We start from the raw sequence: 26,370 nt of genomic DNA, 5'->3' as shown, positions 1-26,370 counted from the left end.
CCTCTTTTGGGGAGTTGGGAAGGGGGGGCCTTGATTGCTGTCAGCCCAGCACCACTCACTGGGAGTGAGTGAACAAGCTGTCTGGCTAGGGTTTAAACCACGAGATATCGGCTACGTATGGACAAGTCAATGCATCTAATTTTATGTGCACATGCAGGACTTCTGTACAGCTCAGGTGAAGCAAGCACAGTCCTTTGGATGCATTTCTTCTGGAAAACCCTACAGAAAAAGAAGGTAAACCCATGAATTGCTCAGGCTGAAAGCATTCCTCCATTTATACTAAGTTAGAGAACTACAGAATGAAAGACTGAGTCCCAGGTATTGCTGTAGGACTCAGACTATTGCCATACCATGGAGCTCTTCACCAAATAAATTGAAATCATCATCTTCTGCAGTGTTGTCGCTACAGCCCTGTTCAGATGCTTACACAAAAATGTAGAGTGTAGTGCAGGGCCAAAAAATTTGACCTGTGTAAAGCAATGGATGGCCTTTTAAAGCCATCACATCATGAGGACACAGACAGCTCATGATGCTCAGATAGCACCATGTATCAAACACAGCTGAGAGCATACCCTTAATGGGTAATTCACTGTTTAGCTGCTTCGCTGTACTAGGGTGTTACAGCAAAGACTGAATATAATATATTATTGTTCAACACCACTTCAGTACTCAGTCACAGGAGTGTGAAACAATTCTTTATAAAATATAGCATCTTCTTTCCCAAAGAAATATGTCAGGTTATATATAAAGTTAAGAATCTATTCACCACTGACACTCTGTCCCAAATCTACTTTGAACTTTAACATTCCTTACTCTAGTGGCTTAACACCAGCTTAGAACAACTTTTTCATTTATCATTCAATCATGCATGGGGTCTTCATCTCCAAAATTCATAACAGATGGTGAGGTGGGATTCATTCCAGTTCTGAGGAGCACTTTACTGTACTTTCTTTGCTCCAAAAATGATTGAGAATGCAGCTCAGAAATATAGGTGTGCAGATTGCTTCTCATGGGGAAAGCCTGGTTTGTGCAGAATCCCCTTAACTATTGCTGTGCTCCACTGCTTTCTAACGTCTAAATCTAAGATCAATAAAGTTATGGACGAAAATTAAAGAGATTATTTCAAGAAACGTTATGTACTGTAGTACTTCTATCTACTTCCATGTCAGTAGCATACATTTTCAGACAGCCACAGCACTCCAAGATATGCTTTAGCATTTTGTTATGAATAAACCTTTTTCCTAAGAATTGGCCGGAATTTATAGATACGTTATATATAAATAAGTGGGAAGTAAAAGTTAGTATTTTTTTTTTATTTGTTTTGTAGAATTTATCCAAAATACTCATGATACTATGCAAGAAAATTGTTACAACATAAGAGAATATTTTAAGGTAATCTGTGTTTGAAGAAAAAAAATATATATACATAATTTTGAACCAGCACCCATACAGAATATCATCTGATAAAATACAACGTGGTTTCCTACCTACCATTCTCCACTACCCTCTCTTAGGAGAAGCCCTTCTGTTCACCTTTTGAATCATAGGTACCCTCCAATCCCATAGGCCTACTGTTCATTCTTACTCCTTCCTGTTATCCAAAAGCTCTCTATTTCATTTTACTTTTCTCCTAATGATGCAAACATTAATCTTCCCACTAAAAAAAAAGAAAAAAATCAATCTCACTTTCTTCTGCTTTTGAGTTAATTCATCACTGTTTTATAAAATTTTCTTTTTTTTTTTTGTCTAACCTATCTCTCTGTTTTCCAGCTTTTCCTATCATGTGAAAAAAAATCTTACTACAGTTTGTAATTCCTCTTTTTGCCGGACTCTTTTTTATCATAGTCTATCAGCTGTGTTTGATATTACTGACCTTTCCTTAAATCCTGTCTCACCTAGCTTCTGTAATGCTTTCCTGGATCCTCTCCTGCTTCTAACTGTCCTTTCAGCACATTCGTCAAAGAAGAAACACAGTGTGCTGGATCTACACACTGTGTTCTAGATTACCTTCTTTTTCATTTTCTCTTTACAGGTAATTTTATCTTCAGACGCAAACTGATTTTAATCTTTCTCTGCTGTGACAAATCACATTTCTACTTTGGTCAAACCTGTCTTCTCCTGTACAAATCAAAATACTGTTTCATCTCTCATATGTTCTTGAAGATATCTGATCATCAGTTCAAAATTCAGATGGCTAAAATAGGATCTTGTTCTTTCTCTTAAAAACTTCCTCCATTTTTTTTCTGTTGAAAAAAGCAACCAAAGACCCATCTGTCAATCAAATCATTCACCTAACTGTCACAGGCACCAATATGAACAGTTTGAGCAGCCATTTAGATTTTGCTTAATAATCAATGAAGATTAATTGATACTTCTAGACCAATTCAGACTCTTGTCTAGATCTTTGTTTCCAGACTAACTCTTTTGAAATGTCAGTTGGTTGATGCTTTTTCTTTCCTTTTTATCTATTTCCACTGGTTCCTGTCATCTGACATTTCAGTTAGCGTAACACCCTTCTCCCAGGACCTAAGAAAGGTGATCTTTCAATACATTCAAAATGGTTCTGTAAAGATCTTTTCGATAGCTTGGCACTTTGACCAACTCAACCCACCCCTTTGTGTCTTTCCCTTGGCTTTCACTTCTTTCTTGCATTCAGCTCTGGCTACCTGTTTTCACATTCTAGGAAGGGCCTTTCATGGTTTAACTTAGTCATTTTCATTCTGTTAAATGCAGTTGTTTAATTTTTCTGTCAGGTCCTTTATGGTTTTTTCTCCTTTTTTTTTTTTTTTTTAACTTGCATTTGGAAAGGTATCCATGTGAACATCTGCAATTCTAATTCGCTAAATCTTAAAACTTCCCTTTTCCTTGATGCCTTCAGAACACTTCCCAGCTGTCCAGCAGCTAATGCTGAGCCAACTGCCTCAAATGCTAACCTGTGTGCCTTATTGGTTCCTTATTCTCCTATTGTAAAAATCTGAGCTTGAACATGGTGAGTTCAGTTGTTCAAACCAACATACTCACTGTTTAAAGGAAGTTACAAAAGTGGGGAAAAAAAATTATTCAAATTACAAGGAATTGTAATAAAGCTCAACACCTATGCGAAAATTAAGCTTATTAAATATAAAAAATTATAAAGCTGAAAAATCAATAACCCAAAATTAATATTACAAAGACTCTAAATATTAAATTAAATAGTCTGGAATAGTATGTTCCATCCACAACCTCACTTCTCAAAGCTTTAGAAAGATAATATTTTCTTGTCAGGGATTCATTAGTCAGTCTGGGGGGAAAAAAAAAAAGATACTATTACTTTTGTTGTTATTGTTGTTACTTTTGTCATCAAGTTTCTTCTATTAAGCACTAACAATCAGCAGGATGTCCACGCTAAAGACACCTGACTGGTAGGCCACACAGTTACAAACACAGAAAAAAAAAGATACTTACCTTCTTTTACACCTTCAGCATATTTCCATGATCCTTCTAAGCTATTGCTGTCCTTCCTTTTCTCACTCTCTTCCTTTTGGCTTTTCAATACAGAGAGCAATCCCAAGGACAGCAGAATTGGAATGGCCCAGATATTTCAGCACAGCTGAGAAAGTCTAGGCTGAGAAAGTTGGGGCTGTTCAGCCTGGAGGAGAGAAGGCTCATAGCAGCCTTCCAGTCTCATAGAAGACCTCATAGCAGCCTTCCAGTATCTGAAGGGGGCCTATAGGGATGCTGGGGAGGGACTCTTCATTAGGGACTGTAGTGATAGGACAAGGGGTAATGGGTTAAAACTTAAACAGGGGAAGTTTAGACTGGATACAAGGAGGAAATTCTTTCCTATTAGGGTGGTGAGGCACTGGAATAGGTTGCCCAGGGAGGTTGTGAATGCTCCATCCCTGGCAGTGTTCAAGACCAGGTTGGATGAGGCTTTGGGTGATATGATTTAGTGTGAGGTGTCCCTGCCCATGGCAGGGGGGCTGGAACTAGATGATCTTAAGGTCCTTTCCAACCCTAACTATTCTATGATTCTATGATTCCATAGCGTCAGCAAGAGCAATGAAGGAGATGGACCCAGCCTGATAAGTCATGCAACATCCTAGAGTAGCTAATGATAGTCTGGAGAAGCAACTGTGGTATTAGAACTGACTGAACCTCTTGAAAACATGTTTTGAAGACAGACCTCGAAAAGTTCTATCGCACCCAGCTTTTACCGTTACATCTTTATTTTCATTGCTATCTTTTTAAAACAGGAAAACAGGAATTGTCAAACTGATTAATTCAAAATTCACCAGCAGATGTAGTACATTTTCCACAGTGGGAAAATGAAGCTACATCTAACTTGCTGGAGGTATTCACTCCAGAGAGCAATTTGTGATCTGCAAGCCAAGTGGTACAGTGTCTTCCATTTACACAGCTCAAAGCTAGCTTCTGATAGAGAGGACTAGTCTTGTTCACACAATGTAACACTTAGCCTCAATTTCCTGTGGGTCCTGTTTGATATACCTCAGAATGAACAGTGAAAAAGGACATTATTTTCTTCATTTATTTTTTTGGTGTGGGGTTGGGTTATTTTCTGTTGTTTGGAGGTTTTGATTTTGTTTGTGTTTTTTTCTGGCTCAAAGAGCTTTGAATAATACAATAAAACAAGGGCAGTTTTTATCATACAAATGAAGAATGTGCCATATTTGTCCTAAACATTAGCTGCTTTTTAGTGACAGGATTATGTTAACATAGCCGATTTTCTGAGCCCATTAATTTCTTTAAAATTAAACCAGTGTGCATTATTTGCTGTGCCTTGGTTCCAGATTACATATACAGTAGGTCTCTAAGGCACAGAATTTCACTTATGATCATGCAGTGCCTTACCATGGAGGTCCTTCTCTACAGTAATAGTAATTGTTACAAATAGCAGTTAATGCTAGTATCTGGGCTTGTTTATTCTGCTATAGCGTTAATGTAATTGGCGTTATGGGAACAACTTTCAATTACAATCAGAGTCTGTGTGTTTAGGTCTTTCCAAACAGCCCCAGGCCTCACTCCAGAGATCCAAAGCCTTCTCCCCTGAAGGAAAGGTCTCTCCATCTCTTCCCAACAGGCAGAGACACATATACAAAGCCAAGGCTACAAAGGGATGAGGTAAAATAACTCTCTTAAACTAAGCAGCCCCAGGTTAAAGAACAGGTGTTTCCAAGAATTAGGAATTTGAGAATGGAGGAAGAGGTGAGGTCATTTCCATGAAAAGAGGTTGCCCCAGGCAGCCCTTTAACTCACTGTTGAAGACTTTCTCAGGGACTAGACATCTGTCTAATGCTGACCTATACACCAAATAAGTCAGTCTGCCACAGAGCCATGTCTGCAGCTCTTGAGGGCTTGCTTGTACAACCCAAAATATATTGCTGCATCTGACTCATTCCTTTTCCATAGAAAAAGTGAAATTTTAGTTGCTATGTCACTTTGAGGCCAAATAATAGAAAAGGCCATAATCATTTCTCAAAAGTAGATAGATCTATTAAGCAACTTTTGACCACATGATTACATTGCTGTTTTTGTTGTATAACCTTATTTTATAGCATTGACGATAATGTTAGATCGGTTGTATAGTTAATTCAATGATATTACAATCAAATTTCAGTGACAAATTAATACTTAGTTTGTCCTAGAAGAATGTAAGTTCCCCAGTCACTTTGACCTGTGCTTTTCTACAGCTTTTCTTTAATTGCTGCCCACTGTTTAAATAATTAGCTATTCACTAATCACTAATTCACAAAAAAAAAAAAAGAAGTGAAAGTAAGTCTAGAACCCACTAGAAAAAGAGACACCCAACAGGGATTCATATCACTCAACCTTAGCCTACTTCCATTAGGTAATAATCTAAACTTCCTTTACCATCAGCAGAGAAAAATTTACAGTTCAAACTAATCTTTAGATTAAATCTTAAGACTGCTTTTCTGACCTGACACTGACTACACAAGGATCCTAGGAGATAGTCTAAAGAAACTGACTACTATTTAGCTACCTAAAATTTGCCCTTAACTTTTAGTTCATACCTTGATGATAATTCCAGTACTATACACAAAACAGAAAAGCTGTAATGTGGGAGACTGGATTGCCAGAATTTGTGTTTCTGCTTCAATTCAAAGAGATAACACACTAAAATCTCTACCTCAAAGGTCCCAGAGAGGACTTCACCAGTAGAGTTACCAGAAGCAAGTATCACCACTTTTGCCATAAGGAGACATTCTTGATTTTCTGAATGGTGCTCAAACCAAAAGAAAATTGTGTCAGGAATGTTGAACTGCAGCATTTCAGATTTTCTTTTCCTCCTTTTTTTCTTTCTTTTTTTTTTCTTCAGGAAAAACTAAAACTATTTGTTTTAGCCAAGATCAAATGTTTTCCAATGCCCTAAAACCCTAAGAAGGTATTATTTTTAGTTAAAAAACCATGATACACTAAAATACTTTCACCTAGCTCTGAAAATAAATGAGCCAAATATAACTGAAAGAGGACAAAACTCGTTTCTGTCTTAGACATTTTCCACTGTCCAAGTGAAAATTTGAAGATAATATCTAAGTTTGTATCTCTCTTTCCTTCCCCTTAGAAAAAATTATTTCCCCTTAGTCTGATGCAAACTGGTGGCTTGTATTCTTTCTTACGTTTTGGACCTTAGGGGCTTTTAAACCCTTTTGATTCTGTTGCCTCTTGTCCACGAAAGACCTTGAATTATTTACTATGACTTCTGAGAGCAGCCCTGAGAAGGGCTTGGGGTTCTTTATTCATGAGAAGCTCAACATAACCTGGCACTGTGGACTTGCAGCCCAGAAAGCCAACCATGTCATGGGCATCAAGTGTGGCCAGCAGGTAGAGGGAGGCGATTCTCTCTTTCTACTCTGTTCTTGTGAGACCGCAGCTGGAGTACTGCATTCAGCTTTGGGTGCCCCAACACAAAAGGGACATGGACTTTTTACAAGTCCAGAGGCAGGCCACAAAGATGATCAGAGGGCTGGAGCATCCCTGCTACAAAGACAGGCTGAGTGAGCTGGGCTTGTTCAGTCTGCAGAAGAAAAGGCTCTGGGGAGACATTGCAGTAGCCTTCCAGTATCTAAAGGGGGCCTCCAAGAAAGCTGAAGAGGGACTTTTTACAAATCAAGTAGCAATAGGGTAAGGGGTAATGGCTTTAAAGTGGAAGAGAGTAGATTTAGGCTAAATATAAGAAAGGTATTTTTCATTGTGAGGGTGGTAAGACACTGGAACAGGTTGCTCAGATAAGTTATGGATGCTCCATCGCTGAAAATGTTGAAGGCCAGGTTGGATGGGACTTTGAGCAATCAGGTCTAGTGGAAGGTGTCCCTGTCCATGGCAGGGGGGGTGGAACTAGATGACCTTTAAAGTCTTTGCCAACCCTAACCATTCTATGATTTTATGATTCTTTGGATAGAAGACATACTGGTGTCACATCTGATTGACTAAAATGCTGGACATTACTAATAGAAAATGCAATCTGAACACAAGACAGTTTAATCATTCTCAGAGAAGCAGACTGTGCTTTAAGCCTTGCTTAGTAATCCCAAATTTGGAATACCTTCTAAACTGCATGCCTCCATCCTAACATTCTCATGATCCAGCCATAATACATCACAGTTAATTATACTAATTTTCTCAATGTCATGGTATATACTTTACTTTTTTTTGTAAGAGAAGTCATGATTTCCAAAGGATAGGCTCTTATTTAAGGTTTAATGTACACTCTTTTTAATTTTTATTTTATTATTTTATTTTTATCTTTATTTATTTTATTTTGTTTTGTTTTGTTTTATTATTGTAGCCCTCTTAGCTTATCCATTTAATGATATAGTCACATTACCATCAGCAGATAACAAGAAAACTATTTTGTTCTGGCTTTTTCTTTGTCCTCCTTTTGTAAAACTCAAACAGTATTTTCCTCTTCATAGTTGAGAACCCTGCCCAATGACAAGGCTGAAGTTAAAACTAGTTGAAAGGGAGGGTGAGCTTTTGTTGGGATCTGGCTCGAAATCGTTGCTGAGTAGAAGGCAAAAGTGTTCCTACTTTTTCCACAAACACTTTACAAGGCAAGGAACTTTAAAGAGGAATGACAGCAAAAACTACTGGAAGATTAATGAGGATCCCTGCAGTCTGGTCTTTTATGGATCACCAGCTTTTCTTTCATCAGCTATATTTACTCAGCAAGTAAATCTACTGCTAAAAAATATGAAAGGCTCTTCCACAAGCCTGCTTAAAGGTAAGAGACCTTAAACAAAAGAGTTAACAGCATTCTACCAACAAAGCAAGCCCTGAGGGCGGGGAGTGGGGAAAAAGCCCTTAGGGAAACCTTCATTTTGCCTGTCAATTAGTCATTTTGCTATTCACTGCTGTGCAGCTCCTGAACTATCTTTTCTCACAAATGGAAAGAAAGCAACACATGGTGGTTAATCATATTACTGCATTGATCTTTTATTAAGCAATATGCTGACCCTCTTGGATTGTTATTAAAACTAAAATGCATTTATGCCATATAGCATGTATACCCAGCCTTTTGGATCAAATTGTCTCCTGGCACTGTCACATACTAATGAGGGGAGTTGAGCCTAGCAAACTTTACATTTATCAGGGGGAACAAAATTGTGTGCATCATACATTTTTAATTACTTGTCTTAGTCCTGATCTTAAAATGTAATAAATTACATTTGTAACTTATTACAGCAAATGCAATGTGTAGTGATACAAAACAGTCCATGGAAATAGCATTCTATTGACAGAATTTTGTCATGCATTTTTTCTGTATTCTTGATGACGTGGTGGTGATTCACACTCTATTAAAAATGATCATGCAAACCAGACCACTCCTGTTTCAGGCCAAAAGCTCTTTCCTCTGCTCTGCTCATAAGCAGTGAGGATCCCCAACATGAGCAAAGCTCTCTAAACTGAGGACCAAGACCAGCAGGTAAATTCAGCTCCTACCAAAATTTCAGCAAAAAGCTGGTCCCTTTGCTACATCTTTACTAAGAAATTATGTGGGGCCAGGGCTTGTTTTTAAGCAGGGAGCTGTGGTCATCTACACTATGACCCATCCACACTGGCAGTTGCCAACAGGGCTCAGAGATGAGGCTGCCCAGGGGACTAGCTCAGGTGGGTGACAAGGCAGCCAGCACTGGCTATGAGAGCCAGTAAATCCACCCTTTTTTAGGACAGAGGAGATGCAAATCATGTTGTGTCACTTGATTTCGGGAGTAAAGTAAAGGCCATAGCACATTTTATTTATTAGTGTGGATGTAGTTTTTGTCTGTTTTCTGCCATACCTAAAAGCTATGTATATATTTGATGATGTTACCTGATTTGTAAAATCACCTTTTTACTTATTTAGCCATTCTTTTTGCAGTATTTTCCCCATAATAGTACTCAATGCATAATGTTGTTCTGGGGTATTTTGGGGGGGTTGAAACAAATGTTCTTTACTGAAATAATAATAAGCAGATAAAAAGTTTCTACCTCAGGTATTTCTTGGGGGGGGGGGGGGGAGTCTGATTTTATTTTTCTAATTTCTCATTGAAATAATAAAGGTCCCATCTCCATTAAAACACTTCAAATAGAAAAATATTTTCATTTTTGCTCATGAGTTTTCCTACAAAAAATAGGATTAAAACAAAAATGTTGAATTTTCAGCACAAACTAAAGCTTCTTTTTTTTTGCACAGCCATCAGCCAGGTGCCTTAGGAGACAGAAAGTCCTACAGAGTACCAGGTTCCCTACAAATATACCATCATAAGACATAAAAGCTATGTTTGTGCTTATGGTCTGTTACAGAGGACAGCAGAAAATCAAGTGTGAGGTAATCAAACCAGCACAGTTTATACCACAGCATTTTCAGTTACATCTCATGGCTGGTGAGACTCATGTAAAAGCTGTGGTGATTTAAACACTTTGTTGTTCAAAATGTGCAACAGAAGGCACAGTCAGAGAACCTTCTTTATTATCTTCAAAGGCACATCAGAGCTCCTCTCTTCTATAAACTGCCTTCAGCCTGCACTGTACAGCACTGTATCCACAGATATGCACAAGTAGGCATATGGGGGAAGCATAGCAAATCAAGCACAGCCTGCTAGTTATGCATCAAAATCAGATGAAACCAGACATTCTTACAAGCTGCTATCATGCTTTCCTATCCCAAGCTATGCTGTAGAGCTGTTTTCTTTCCAGTTCTGCTCCTAACTTTAGGCCTATTTATAAGCAAGAAATCCTTCATGCCATGTTCATTTATGCTTTCAGTTTGAGGCAGTGAGCCTGAGAAATAATACAGATAAAGATTCATAGAAACACAACTCAGCACGTACTCACACAACTGACTGGGAACGGCACTGTTGAATGTGTCGGCTGAATGTCCAGGGTCTTGTAGTTTTCTCTGTATGTCTACAAGAAAGAAGCAATCTCTCCATCAATATTTTTGGTGCTCTTGTATTTCCATCCCTAAAGACTTACTATCGCAGAGACCAAGTACTGGGCCAACCTTGACAACTCACATGCTACTACTATGTAATACACATTTTCAGTCAAGCTACGCTAATCAAAAAAGAGTCATTCAAATGCAGTATATCCAAGCAAACTCTGCAGTGAAGGAATGAGCTAAATGACCTTTTTGATAACATTTGTGTGGGAGTCATTAAGCAGCTGCACAGTGCTTAGGGGGACATTGCTTAGTAATTCCTCTTCATTTCTGTTGATTATTGGTTAACAATAGTACACAAACATTTAGGTATGTTTTGACTAATGAATCACTGGCTGTGTTTGTTACAGTTCGGATGAATCAATAATTTTCAGGCCAGAAGAGATATGTGTGAATGTCACTCATGTTATGAAGTTGCTCCTATTAGTCAATATTGGCAATAAGTGGCAGGTCACCTAAGTATCGCAGTATTGATTCTAGTCCATGACAGACACAATTGAAATAACAGAATGAAAGGAAATAGTGCTCTTTTTAGGAATACTTATATGTGTTAACATAATACATAACTTTTGAAATCAGTGAGGATATGTTAAAATAACATTTAACATTTTTCATGTCTTCCAGTTTCAGAAATCATCAGTAGTCCCATGTGAAATGTACTGTTTGACCACTCTACTTCTGGTTACCCCCCAAAACACAGAAGAGACCCACTGCCCTCATACTAGATTTTAACTTTTAAAGATGTTCAGTAAGTTTATTTCTTAGTAAGTTCTACTAAATATTTATTAGTCTGTTCATGTGACCCACTTCCCCTTATTATAATTTTATATGCTTTCACCCCTTTCTGATTTTGTTTTTATATTCTCTGATGATAACGTCATATTTTAGATAGTTTCTACTGTCCTCTGCATGGCCAATGTTCTATAAAGACAAACAACAAATGAGAAAAAAAACAACACAACATAATTACTCTCTACCTGCAGAGGAATTGAAATATTATGTAAATTACTCCTGAATAAAATAGAAAGTTTTTTTTATTGCTTCTCTACAATATCTTAAGCATTAGCTGTCCAAACAAATAAAGCTATCAGCCTAGACCTTACCTTGTACAAATGCTATTTGCTATTTCCTAAATCAAGTAAAACACAGGATAACACATTTTATTCTTCACATCTTCTGTCTTCTACAAAAACAACAGGTTTGTAATTTTGAGCACAACAGTAATAATGCCATCAATAATAATGCCATTATATTTTTTCTTTCTTCCTTCTATGAGCATTCTTCCCTACTATCTATTCAAATCTAGTTTCTTGGTAATTCAACTTGAATTTTGGCACTCATTTTTCTATTTCTCATCAGCCAGACAAACTTGCTATGTAACAGGAAGCGAGGGGTGTGTTTAGTGGAAGCACATGCCATGCTGTTGCACACATAAATCACACCGGCCAGCCTCTTATGTAACCACTGAAAGGAATGTCAGGTTCACTTGCGGGAGTTGGTAGGTTCATTTGCAAGTTGATTTGCCAGGTAACAGTCAGCAATCTTTAGCATGTGCCTATTCCAAAGCTACTACTGTGAAAATACCCACTATTTTCCAGCAGTGGTAGATGAAAGAGTCCTTCTCTTTTGGAAGGAGAAGTCCTTATCCTTCTCTTATGAAAGCGCACCCAGGGCAGCCAGACAGATACTGTATCTCTCCTGGCACAGTGTCTTTGCCTGCTAATATACTAGCAATTTGTTAGATAAATTACGTGCAGCTATCGGCGTATGTCTATGCAGCGGTCATTCAACGCTACAAGCTCTAGAGGTAACATGACCTTTGTTAACTTGAGAGTCTGGTCTTCTGAAGCTGGGTTCCCGCACTTGGTACTGGCAAGATTTACCTTGATTGCAGATTCAGTTCCATTTAAATTAACCTCTAGCAGTCTTGTCAGTTTGAATGGCCTCAAAGTCTATTTCTGTAAGTAAATAAAACAGCTTTGTGGAATGTTGACAAACACTGATTATTTAAACTGTTAGAGCAGAATATGGGCAGACCAACTAGCACTTTCCTGAATGACTTCTGATTATAGCAAGTGCAGCTCCCCATAGGCAGCCTAGTTGTGCCTGCCTGATTCAGCGGATCAGCCAGCTGAGGAGTGGGATGAAGAAACTCCTCTACCAGACAACCAGTGTCAAACAACAGTCACAGACATGGCTTACCAAGGCAGATTTGGCCAAAATGGCTAAAATAACCCACTGCCAGACCCCAGAAGATTGTGATCTATGTATTGTGATCTCCATATCATAGAATCATAGAATAGTTTGGGTTGGAAGGGGCCTTCAGAAGCCATCTAGTCCAGCCCCACTGCAACAAGCAAGGACATATTCAACTAGATCAGGTTGACTGGAGCCCCGTTTAACCTGGTCTTGAATGTTTCCAGCATGGGAAATATACCAACAGGACAACCTGTTCCAGTGTTTCACCACCCTCATCATAAAAGAATTCTTCCTTACATCTAATCTGAACCTACCCTTTTTTAGATTAAAACCATTAGTCCTTGCTCTGTCAAGGACAAGGCCTTGTCTCTACACTGGGCATAACTCTGTGGAATTCCTTTGGAGAACAATATGCAGTTGCAGGTAGAAAGAAGCAGTTATAGAAGTAGCCTAAATAATGTGACCAAGCTGTCAGTTAAGTGGGGTTATCACACATATCTGCAGGCTAGAGAGACATGCGTTGTCCAAGGACGTATATTGTGGGCAGTCCTGTTTCACTGGCTGAGAAAAATAGCAAAGAGCTACAGCATCATAGAATAGAATCATAGAATAGTTAGGGTTGGAAAGGACCTAAGACCACCTAGTTCCAACCCACCTGCCATAGGCAGGAACACCTCACACTAAACCATGTCATCCACGGCTCTGTCCAACCAGGCCTTGAACACCACCAGGGGTGGAGCATTCACATCTTCCCTGGGCAACCTATTCCAGTGCCTCACCATCCTTACAGTAAAGAACTTCTTCCTTAAATCCAGTCTAAACTCCCCCTGTTTAAGTTTTAACCTGTTACCCCTTGTCCTATCACTACAGTCCCTAATGAAGAGTCCCTCCCCAGCATCCTTATAAGCCCCCTTCAGATACTGGAAGGCTGCTATGAGGTCTCCACGCAGCCTTCTCTTCTCTAGGATGAACAGCCCCAACTTTCTCAGCCTGTCTTCATACAGGAGGTGCTCCAGTCCCCTGATCATCCTCATGGCCCTCCTCTGGACTTGCTCCAACAGTTCCATTTCCTTTTGATGTTGAGGACACCAGAACTGCACACAATACTGCAGGTGAGGTCTCATGAGAGCAAAGGGGCAGGATCACCTCCTTCGACCTGCTGGTCACGCTCCTTTTGCTGCAGCCCAGGATACGATTGACTTTCTGGGCTGCGAGTGCACACTGAAGCCGGCTCATTTTCTCATCGACCGACACCCCCAAGTCCTTCTCCACAGGGCTGCTCTGAATCTCTTCTCTGCCCAATCTGTAGGTGTGCCTGGGACTGCTCCGACCCAGGTGTAGGATCTTGCACTCGGCATGGTTAAACTTCATGAGGTTGGCATCAGCCCACCTCACAAGTGTGTCGAGGTCCCTCTGGATGGCATTCCTTCCCTCCAGCGTATCAACCGAACCACACAGCTTGGTGTCATCGGCAAACTTGCTGAGGGCACACTCAATCCCACTGTCCATGTCAGCAGCAAAGATGTTGAACAAGACCAGTCCCAACACCAATCCCTGAGGGACACCACTCGTTACTGGTCTCCAGCTGGACATTGAGCCATTGACCACAACTCTTTGTGTGTGGCCATCCAGCCAGTTCTTTATCCACCAAGTTGTCCACCTATCAATTGATGTCTCTCCAATTTAGAGACAAGGATGTCATGCAGGACAGTGTCGAACGCTTTGCACAAGTCCAGGTAGATGACATCAACTGCTCTACCCCTGTCCATCAGTTCTGCAGCCCCATCACAGAAGGCTACCAAATTGGTCAGGTAGGATTTCCCCTTAGTGAAGCCATGCTGGCTGTCACCAAGCACCTCGTTGATTTTCATGTGCCTTAGCATGCCTTCCAGGAGAATCTGCTCCAAGATTTTGCCAGGCACAGAGGTGAGACTGACTGGCCTGTAGTTCCCCAGGTCATCCATTTCCCCCCTTTTTGAAAATGGGGGTTATATTTCCCTTTTTCCAGTCATCGGGAACTTCACCTGACTGCCATGATTTTTCAAATATAATGGACAGGATTATATATCATATATATACTCTATACTCTCTCTCTCTCTCTCTCTCTCTCTCTATATATATATATATACTCTAACATCCTTGAGTAGTGAGTCATAGGTCTTAAAATATGGTTCTGATCCCCCTCAAAATTCCCTTAAGTAATTCTTACCATCTCTGTCAGAGACGACAAAAGTCTAACAGGACACTTACCTTCCTTAGCCATAATGCTGAAGAACCATAGCATTTCTGAACTTTACACTGCTGGACTTTATGGCAATACTTCTTTTGTACTGTACGGAATAGCTTCAATTTTCAAAGGGGACATAGATGAAAAAGTTAATTCAATCAAACCACCAAGAACAGCAAATCTTAGTTCAGCTCATCAGTTCTGCAGAAACAGTGGACTCTGCTTCAAAGGCCTGTTTGATCCCGGTAACAGAACATGTTCTGGGCTAGCATAAATTTGGGTGAGCTGGAAAATAGTTGTCAAATCCCTGATTAGTAACAAAATTGGAAGAAATAACCCAAAGGAGTTAGAAGGCTGAGTAGAGATTTTCAGCAGCCTTATTACAAACTAAACTTGCACTAAAATGGGTGATCCTTTCAGGGACAAAGGAAGCAAAAAAAGGCAAGTTAGACCATTTATGCCATTGAATCATACTTCTCGTGATCTATTAAATTGTGTGCTTCTTAAAAAGTTATATAAACAAACAAGAAACAAAAAACCAAGCCATCCCAGATTTCTCATTTCTGGTCCTTTTGCAGCCATCAAACATAAAAAAGTAAATTGGATTTTCTTAATGTATTGAGAGGAAAATATGATCCCATAGTAAAGAGTGTGAACGCCAAATTTCAATCCAGACTTAATTTTTACAGCCTATTTATGAATCTTTGAAATATAGGTTTGTAATGGAAATACTGACAGACTCTTAGCAATAGTGCTGCTATACTAAGATTTGTCATTTATGATTAATTGAGGACAGTCTCAAAACATCTTTTCTAAAAGTATCTATCTCCTTTCTATCTGCTTTATTTCCCATAAAGCTGTATCATAAAAATAATTTCCTCAATTTTGTCAAGTGCCAGAGACATTCTGCTTATTTACTCTTAATGATAATCTAAGCTTCTGCCATGTAATAATTTCCTGTGTGTCACTTCAATCAAACTGATTTTACTGAAAACGTACAACAGCAGGGCCCTGGAATCGGCAGCGTTTTTAATAATGTATTTCAAATTGCTATATTGTTTTTAAATCTGTGAAATACAAATGGATTTAAAATAGATGTGTGCCTAATTACATGATTGAACTAAGGATACAAAACAAAAAAGAATGGTTAGCTGAAGACTATTTTAAAAAATGTTTCATTCTCAATGTTTCACTTAGTACATTAATACCACTTTGTGTATGCAGTTCGTTTACTCTAGTGTAATTGAATTTGCTTGTTAATCTGTTTCCAAAAGGTGTTTAGAAATACAGCTGTACAAGCAAATGAAATCATACAAAAATGAATATTGATGAAGATCCAGATTTCCTTATTCCCAAAGGAATGCTAAAATTTTACTCTTAAGTCTTTAAAATTTTTTTTTATTTCGCTTCTTGCGTGTATTAGTGATGTGTGCTGCTTATTAATCAATGTTTAACAATGTAATTACAGCTGGTTTTAGTCTTACCAGATAACAGATTAATAAATGACCTGCAACTACTGAAGTGTGTAGAAAGGGTAATGAATTCCTTCCATCGGCACATTAATTTATTAGTAATAAACAAAGAGCATGATGAATTAGAAGAGTTTGTTGAGTTTCTGAATATTGCAACAAAATTTCCAGATGAAAACATTTAATCACATGGTTTTCATTCATTTATTTCACTTTGCATGCTATACTGTGCTGGGATTTGCTTTTCTGAGCTGCATTAAGCAGTACATTGAAAGCTAGGTTTCCAGAGTTTTATATCAGTTCACATTGAGTCAGCTACACACCAATTTTACCTGTCACTGAAGGTAGCGTAACTTTGATGTGAATTAATTAAATTCTTTCCATACAGCAAAACAACTTAGTGCAGCTGAGCACTAGTGCAGTACTGCTGAATTACTATGATTTTATGATTCTATGATCCTATGATTCTATGAATTAGCTTTGTCCCTATACTGGGCATAACTGTGTGGAACTCTTGGAGAACAATATGCAGTTGCAGGTAGAAAGAAGCAGTTATAGAAGTGGCGTGATTAATGTGACCTAACTGTCAGTTGAGTGGGGTTATCACACATATCTGCATGCTAGAGAGACAGAATAGTTAAAACCATAAGCAAATGTCATTTTAAAATAATCTTGTTATTTTAGCCTCTTTATGAACTCCCTTGGCTTTCCATCATTTGGATCCATACAGTCACTTTTTAAAAGTCAAGTTACACCTTTCTCAGAATTGGACCATTCCCCATGAATAGCAAAAATGAAGATGTTAAAAGAAGGCAAGGCATGGACAATACACCATACCTGATAGCATCACCAAAAATTACATCCGACAGTAACAAAACTCTTTAAGTGACTATCACGGTGTCCACAGTAATAACCCAGTACATCACTCAGCACAGCATCTTACCCTTTTTGTGGCTTTACTCCTGCCACTCCTCTTCCTTGAGCTGTTCCTCTCCTCAGTTCAGCAGGGAGGCAGTGGAGGCAAGCTACACTCTTCATCTTCACTCACTGCTCTGTTTCTCCAGCACAACCTTGAAACAGAGGCAGAACAGTGAGCAAGAAGAGTCAAGTAGATCTGCTGTGCCCTCAGGTGAGGGAGAGCATTTCCTGGGGACAGGCAGTAGTATATTTCACTGAGGATGTGCAGAAGAAGGCAGTTCAAACATCTCCAATCCCACTGTAGGTTACCATCTTAACTGCAGGGCAAATTTCCCCAGGAACAAATCCCAGCATCCTAGTAAAATGAGACTGGTGGGAAGCTAATGGGAGAACAGGTGGAGGGAGAGCTCTCCATTCTCACAAAAACCTGCAGAATTTTTGTTTCCCCCCAGACTCTAATGTTAGCATTGTAATGGGTGGTTTGGGTTTTGTTTGTTTGTTTGTTTTTGATATATATCTATATGAACACAGTTTGCAAGATTTAAATGATATAACTCATCATAAGGTAGAAAGCAGGTGAAGAAAGACACTGACTCCAGGGTCTCACATCAGGTAAGTCTCAGACTCACAGTTGTTAGTAATGGGAAGCATGTGCAAAGAACTATAAGAAGAGCTTAGAACCTACCATGCTTTGACCAACATACAGCCCTATTACTTATGTGCATTTAAATCCTGTACTGACTTCTATGAGAACTGAATAGATGGAAGAATTGCAGTAGTGACTCTCAAAGTGACACAGTGACAGAAACATACCCAGAGGGAACCTGAGGGCATGTCTAAAGGGAATTTGCGAGCAGAAATTACTGGGACAGTACAAGCCATGCCTAAAAATATGCATACTTTTCAGTACGTTAGAATATGCTGTAATGAATTATGTAACTGGCATGAATTCTTGCCAAAAAGCCCCAACTAGCATAATGTTGTTGCAATTATGTCAATACACAGGAGATAAGGGACTGGCCCTCTGTACACAGTATTGCATGCATGAAACTGTATTATCTCTACATTCCATTTATCTACAACTATTGACTTGTGTATGTAGACACATACATATTCATATTTGACAAATAAGTACTGAGAAGTCTTGGTCTGAACAGATAGAGTACAGTACTTGTTTTGAAAGAGAAATACCTTAAATTAATCTCCTAGTGAATCCAAATTCAGATGAAGCCCTTGCCAGCTGACAGCAGTTACTCACAGGTACAGTAGAGGCAGTGCAGACTTAAAACTATGTACTGATTTCAGCTGGAGGGAATGTGACAAACTATGTTATTTTGCTCAGCCTGATAAAGCACGTAAAATTTAGCTTAATTATGCTACAGCTTGTTGTATGCAAGGCACATTATATACAGGACAAAGAGTCTGGAATAGTATTAAAGCTCCACAATCACGGTTTCTGTCTGAGAGAGGAAAGCCTTTGCATAGACATGCTAGAAGACAGCCTTCAAAGCACTGTCTTGCAAATCATAGCAAGGGGCAAAGCTAGAGGCAAGCTAAGGGAAGACAGGGCTGCAGAAGGCACACAAACTGGTCCTGCAGTACACCAGGCAGCCTTAGGAGTGTGCTGTAATTTTGCAGGCCGTTTTTTTCAGAGCATTTTTTTGATACACTGAGGATATTTTCAGCTTACCGAATCAGAAAGACACAAAGGTGACTTAATGCTCTCTTAGTCTGCCATGTCCTTGACTGTAAATTGTAAGCAGCAAGCTATGGATTTGTTGTGATTTTTTTGGTTATTGGTGTGTTTCAGTTTTTTTTGGTGGGGATTTTTTGGTGTTTTTTTTTGTTTGTTTGTTTGTTTTGGTTTTTTTTTTTTGGTTTTTGGTTAGGGTATTTTTTTTGTTTGTTTGTTTTTTTCAGCAACATTCATTGAGAACTCTGTGCACATTCTGGGGAAAAACTAACTCCCACTACCCATATGGGATTATGGGATGATTTGGAAGATACATGTGAACACTGAAGAAAGAAAAAGTAGCATAGAGTTTTTCTCCTAGAACTCAGGAAGCTGATTTCTGATGAAATGTGCTTGGCAAATGCCTTGATCTGGAAGACTGTGACTATATTTTCTTTATTTTCTTTTTTTTTTTTTTAACACTGGAAGTTCAGTTAGGTAAGTCAATTTCTTACTGTGTGTATTACTACTGTAGTACAGCATTTGCAGAAATTTGCCTGGTAGTTTGTGTGCTAATGAAATATGTGAAAAAAAACATAATCATATTATCACACAGCATAAATCTGAATTCTTTGTTTTTAAGGTCCAGTCTGCTAGCTATACTAATTCATTTCCTTTCATGTAATGTTATTTGAATATTTGGTTATATTTGAAAACAGGATAAAGAACAAAATTAAAAAGAAAAGGGAAATAGAAGATGTTAATATATATATATTGCAACTGCCTTTTACTTTAATATTTTGGATCACACTGTTAAAAAGGGAAAAAATAAAATTTCAAATAAAATGATACAAGATTGTTGGCTGAGTCTCCCCGAAGATGACTGTAAAGATTTAAATAATTACAGAGTGTGAGGAAGATATCTGTCAAGAATTACAGTCCTGCTATGATATGAAAAGCAAAGTGCATTAACAAAGAAATGGTTGATTTCATCATAAACCCAAACAAATTGTAGGATAAATCAAGATATGTACTATGAGTAGTACAGTTTAATATATTTTTCATCTATTGTAGAAGTTGTAGACAGTGATGTGGCAAAAGATTATTAAGGTTAACCAGGATTAAGAAAGGTTACACAGTGGATTAGAAACCCTACCTCTAAGCAGCTGGTCAATGCAAAGATACATGAATTACTGTAGAGAGACGTTTTTCTAGTTCCTCACTAGAAAAAAAAAGGAAAAAAACCCAACAAACAACACTATTCAGTCACATTGATGGACTTTAAATTTATTGCAGCCACTTAAGAAAAAGACCTAGACATCCAGACATCACTGACAACACTACAGCTCAGTGACAACTGCTCATTGTGCCATCACTGGGGTAAAAACCCAAACAAACAAACAAAAAACAACCAACCAACCAAAAAAAAAAACCAAAACAAAACAACCAACTAAAACCTGCACCACCACCAAAAAAAAAAAAAAAAAAAATTAAAATATCAAAGTTATGGTCTTGAAAAAAATCTGCAAAAAGCACTCCCCCCACTGCACCAGTTAACTTTGCTTGCTGCTTACAGTGCAAATCACCTCAAGAAAAACATGTATGAAAGGACAAATAAAGGATTTCTTGAAATGAAGTGTTTTCCATCTGAAGGCGCTTTAAAGATACTTAGTGTTTACCTAAGAGTGTCACTCTCATTCAGCTTGAGTAGCAACTAACTCTCATCTAGATCAATGGAACCACTTACAAAAGGAAAACATTATCTGAGCAGAGGCTTTAGACAGGAGACAACTGAGAAAATACTTAGTAAATATATGTAAAATAACAATAATTAAAAGAACCTACTCAGCGGTGACTGGAATGAAATATCCATTTTGTGGCACATATTATTATGGGGACAGAGAGAGCTAATCTGGTTGCATCAAGTACAGAAGGGGTCCAGAGGCAGTGTAGCAATACGTGGTTTATTTCTCAGCCTGCAGGCAGGTGTTGGCTTGCCCTTTAGGGTAGAATATAACAAACCCTTTTTTCTTCATTATAGAGTCATGTAGTTTAATTTTACAGAGGATTTGCATCACCCCTGCATTTGTATTACAAGTTTATTATTTTAGACAAACCAGAGTTGACTATATAAAAACAGTTGGTTAGGTACTTTTATTAACCTTTGTCACACTACAGTAAGTACTAAAGAAATCACATCCTGAAGCTACAGTTAGCAAATTCAAGCCAAAAGTAAAAGCCTTCTGAATAAAGCATTACTTAACCCGTGAAACTATTATGTGAACTTCCATATTTGAAGGAGATAAACTGTGTAAGGTCTTGTGATTCAGCATCTCTTGTTAAGCATCAACTGCTTTAGGATAAAAAACTTCCACAAATTAGTATGTGTATTACTTGTCAGAAATCTAGTTTACTTGCAGTGGATATGAGGGTAAATTTGGGGGTGGGGGGCGTAAACCTACAGACAAGGATAGAAGTGGCAGTGTATGTGCACAGAAACTCGACAGAGCATGAGAGTGTATGAAAGATGGCAAAAAGGAAAATCTGCAGAGGGTTCTACTCCTGAGGGATGCAATTCTTAAATTATTCTACTTCAAGGAACACCTTCTCCCATACGCTTTGGCAGCTTTCCTGTCAGTAGTGATGCTCCACATCACTACACTTCCTGGATCTAGAGGTGAAAGCACTGGAAATTCTGCCATTGCAATCTGTAGTTTATCTTTCAGAACTAAATAAGGAGTATTGCATCTGTTCTTTTATCCTTACTCCTCCTACCTCCTAACACAGGAGGGAGATTGAGAGGAGAGGTGCTTCCATGCTCATGCACAGAACCATGGAAAGTGAGAGATTGAGAGTAACTGTAAGAGGAAGTAATATATGGAAACAGGAAATTTACTGGGTCTGATTTTTCACCTCAGCTGGGCTGAAAGAAGAGTCTAGGACTGTCACAGATGGAAGTGATCAGCTGTCACTTGTACTGAGGAAGAACAGGAAGATACTAACCTCACTGGAGCTTACAATTAATTAACTAAAATAAGAATTAGCTACCCTTATGATCAGGCTCTGTGTTCAACTTTTAGTACAACAAATATCCTAGTAAAATTGAAATTTTGAATCTTACAGGTTATTGAAGTCGATGTGCTTTTTGAAGCACACAATGTATGCAGTTACTTCTTGTTACATCTGTGCACAAAGGCATTCCTTTAATTCACTGGTGAGCAATGGAAATTATCTCCTTTCAGAGTATCCCCAGGTGCTATTGCAGGATGATGGCACTGGCTTGCGTGACTCTGACTTCCCAGGGGAAGGTCTACAGCACAATGAGATACAGTAACAGGCCGTGAAGAGTGATCAACACAGAGACGGCTGAAGGCTCTTGTTTCTCAGTAAAACAGCTTTCAAACTCAGATTTATCAGAGGAACAAGTCTTACAGGACCCAGATGCAGTATAGTTTTGGACCCTCTACAAGTCTGCTGCTGTTCCTTTGGAAAAGCAGAAGCATTTCATATTCACATATATATTTAACCTGAATTTAATTTGTACTGTTCTATAGAATGTATTTTCTTTCAATTAAATGGCAAGCAGACACACCATCTTATCCCTATTTTTGAACAGTGTTTTCCAAGTATATTGAAAATTCATAGATTCAGAAAACTGAATCAAAGTATCTATTTAGCACAGTGTACAATTTTAAATCCCCCAAGAGAAAATTTGACAGTGAATTGTTATTACCATTCTGGTGTATGTGAAGACTTTAAAGTGTGAAGCTTTATAGCACTATTTTTGATTTGTATTAACTAGAATAGTTTAAAAACAAACAAGCAAAGAAACAGAAATTTCAACTATAGAAAGACTTTTTACATGAACATGTTTTTCAAACAAGAGTTCCAATTCTGTACTATTTCTGTATGAACCAGTAATATTTACTTAATACATTGTCTTCTTTACGATAATTGAGTTCCTCTGATTTATAAACCCACCTGAAGATCTAAAATTGACACCGTATGGAAAATTCATCTCTGATCCAGGTTTGGAATGCAAGTGCCATCTTCATCTGGAAGACTAAATGCAAGTGATTTATTATACACATATAAAAGTCAGATGTAATGAAGCCACTGATTTCTATATTAAAAAAATTCATTTTAAAAATGCACAAAAATGTCTGTTACATATTTAATAGAAAATCTTGTGCACAGGTAAAGAATTGCTTAGGTATTGCTTCGATTATGACCACAAATGACTAAATTCAGCATATTAAAATAATCTTTTCTATTACTAAAGCCTAATTTCTACTTTTACTACTGTAAAAGACAGTTCAAACGTTTTTGTTCAAAATTAGTTTTAAGAATCATTCTTGTGTGGACAGAACCGAGACCCAGTATCATTTTCATAAACTATGTCTAAGGCTAACATTCAACACCTTATTGAGGCTATTGAAATTTTGTTTCAGCCTTGCATAGAGTAGCCAAAAAACAATGTTTGAATCCTGCAGAATTTATGAAAACAGAATTTCAAAACTACTTTCAAACCATGCTTATTTCCTTATGTACTTTTGTATAGCCTTAAAATTCATCCTGTATTTCATGTATCACAATTTCAGTGAGTTATGTGGCGAAGATAGAGTCAGTCAGTTTTGAGGAGAAAATTCTTTAAATATTTCTCCAGAATCTGCTTAGACCGTTGCAATTCAGTATAGGGAAGCTAGGTAATATCATGAAAGCCATTCTAACTAACACAAAAGTTTAAATAAAAGGCTGAATCTGGCCTACAGATTTTAAGTAAGGAAAAAAGGATAAAAGAATGAAACAGCAACATTAGTGTCTTTAATTGGAACAGAACAATGTACTTTTTACAAGCATTTACTTTGATGATGTCTGAATTGTAACACATGGTGCTGAATGAACTTCCCAGTTGCTTTTTTCTTTTTTTTTTTTTTCCTTCTTCTTCTTTTCTTCTGTCATAGATTTTGGTACCAAATCTTAGGGTTGTAGTCCATTTAGTTTGAGTATTTTGGTTCAGTTGTAATATTTCTCTTTTCTGTTTTTGTTCATAGAAGATCCAGCTCTCAGCTGAATGCAATACAGGCGATGCACTCTAGAGAATCCAATGAATTATTAGAAAAATATGACAAAGAAGAAGAAAAGGAGAAAAAGCAAAATTAGCTAAAATCGTTTTCAAATTCTGAATTGATTTCACAAAGGTCTCATCTGTAAGAAGCATAATCTAAAAAATCATACTGTAATATACCCTCTCCATGTATATGGTTTCTTTTTGGTGCAACTGTGAACACATCCATGACTTTTAAGGAAGCAATACATATGTCAACTTCAGCTCAATTTACAATTATTGGGAAGACAAAGCCTTTAAAATGAGTTGATTGGGAAGTTTTTTTTTAATCTCTTATTTAATTTCTTTATACAATGACTCGTGCATATGTCCTTTGTGTGGTTAATATACATACCTTTTAGTATCCTTATATGTGTATGGACACGATACACATATACACATACAATGTTAGATTGTACAACACAGCACAATATAGCTTGCATAAATGCAGGTGTTGATGAAGAAAAGTGTCTGGCCTAGTACTGTGTGCAAGGCATGGATATATCTCATTACCACTTGAGCTTTTCTCCTATCAATTTGTTCATTTAGTACGTTCCTGCATTTTTCTGAACATAGTCATTCAAAGTCTCACTGCAAGTAATTTTTTTTTAATAGATTCTGTAGGTTAAAATTTGCCTTTTGAGGTTAATGATGTTGTAGTGAAATGCCTGCACTTCGCGCTATGAGATTGTTGAGGACTAACCAGGTTAAGGACTTCCTGCATCTGCTTTAATCACTGTTAGAACATGTCACATGAAAACTAGCTGTACCTATGAAAATTTGCAAGGAAGTTAAAAAATACCTGCATGTAAATATTTAAAATAAAATTGTCTTTTTAAAAGAAGATAAGCAAACTCACTGTTCTGCGCAGCTCCTTTTTTTGAGTAAGCACGAACGAAGATGGGAATGACAGATGACACAGGACAAGAGAATCAAGAGTGCATACTTTTGCTTACACTCATCATGGTACCCAGAGTATCAAAAGAGCATTCTGAATGAAACGCAAAACCTGTAATATTCTAAGCAATTCAGCAAGTGGAATTGCTAATTATTCAGCAAGTGGAAGGAATACAGTGCATTTTTGAGGGTACCTCCACACCATCCTGAGAAGTAACAGGGAAACCACAAGGAAAGTGCTCGAAGCTCGGAGTATGCTGGCTGTTTATTTGACAATGTGGAGGATATTATTACTACTATTACTATTAATAGTAACAACAATTATAATTTTATCTACCTGAAGGTCCCATAAACAGACAACCCTCAAATTTTAATTTCCACGAGATTTTCTGTTCCAGGGTCCCCATTTTTGCGCAAGGATTGTTTCAGATTCTCCCATAATCTTGCCACCGAATTGCAATTACACCCCCTTCGCTTCGCTGGCTTCGCCTGCTTCCCAGACAATAATCATTTATACCGTTTACATCTCCTTTCCATCCTCCGAAAGGGCACGGCGGTACACTTTTTATGGAGCTGTACAAAATCCGCTCTCAACAGCATCATCCCGGGAAAAGGGAGAGGGACAGAGTTCGAGGCAGGGGCCGGGCAGGGGCTTCGCAAGAGTCTCGGAGCGGGAAGAGCAGCCGAGGCAGGGACCGATGCCTCGCGCCTCGGGGATTACAATGACGGGCCCCTGCCCCGGTCCCGCCGCGGCCGGAGCGAGGGGCGCTCCCACCGAGGCCGACGGAGACATCTCGCTGGTCACACCGCCCTCCGCCCTGCAGCCTTGCCCAGGGAAGGGTGAGTTTTGGTGTCGCTTCGTCCTGTTAATCCATTCGTAGCAAGGGTGGGTTTGGGGAAAGGAAAGCGGAGAGGTTTCATGGATCCACGGGAGAAGCGCTCCCGGCCCGCAAGGTGAGCGCTGGCAAAAGGGACTTAGCAAGTTCTCTCCCTCGTGTTTTCCTTTTTTTTTTTTTTATTTCCCCCCCTTTCTCGTCATTTAGATCGTCTGTGAGCGACTGCCCTCGCTTCAGGTTACACCCGGCGAGGAGGGTGTGGAAAGCAACCACCTCTCCCTCCCATCCGCCCCCAAGTAAGAAAGATCTGTGTTATCATTAACCTGTTCTTCTTATCTGGGGAAAACCGGAGGCGTGGAACGGAAAACCCGAATAAAACAAAGGGGAGGGAGAGAGTCCGGGTGATGTCAGCCCTGAGGAACTTGACTTTTGGCAGAACACTGTCTCGGGGCACCATCCCGCAGCTCCTGCCAAAGTTTCCCTTTTGGCGGCAGCAGCCCAGCTGCGCTCTCAGCGCCGCCAAGGGCACACACCGCGCCGGGGGCAGCGCCAGGACCCGCCGCCGACAGCGGTCCGGACTGGAGCCGGGTCCTTTTCCCACTCC

General features: G+C 38.7%; 1 long non-coding RNA gene across 1 annotated transcript in view; it reads left to right on the top strand.

Moving 5' to 3' along the window:
- LOC134158466 (uncharacterized) overlaps positions 1-26,370 on the top strand; it is a 1,166,824-nt gene that overhangs the window by 755,820 nt on the left and 384,634 nt on the right. The gene's annotated exons all lie outside the window — the stretch shown is intronic.

This window comes from Pezoporus occidentalis, unplaced genomic scaffold (assembly GCF_034315485.1).
Source record: "Pezoporus occidentalis ecotype Australia unplaced genomic scaffold, CSIRO_AGI_Poc_V1 ctg13, whole genome shotgun sequence".
NCBI classification, from domain to species: Eukaryota; Metazoa; Chordata; class Aves; order Psittaciformes; family Psittacidae; genus Pezoporus; species Pezoporus occidentalis.
The sequence above is the reverse complement of the archived record's forward strand: the minus strand, read 5'-3'. Positions and strand labels throughout refer to the sequence as shown.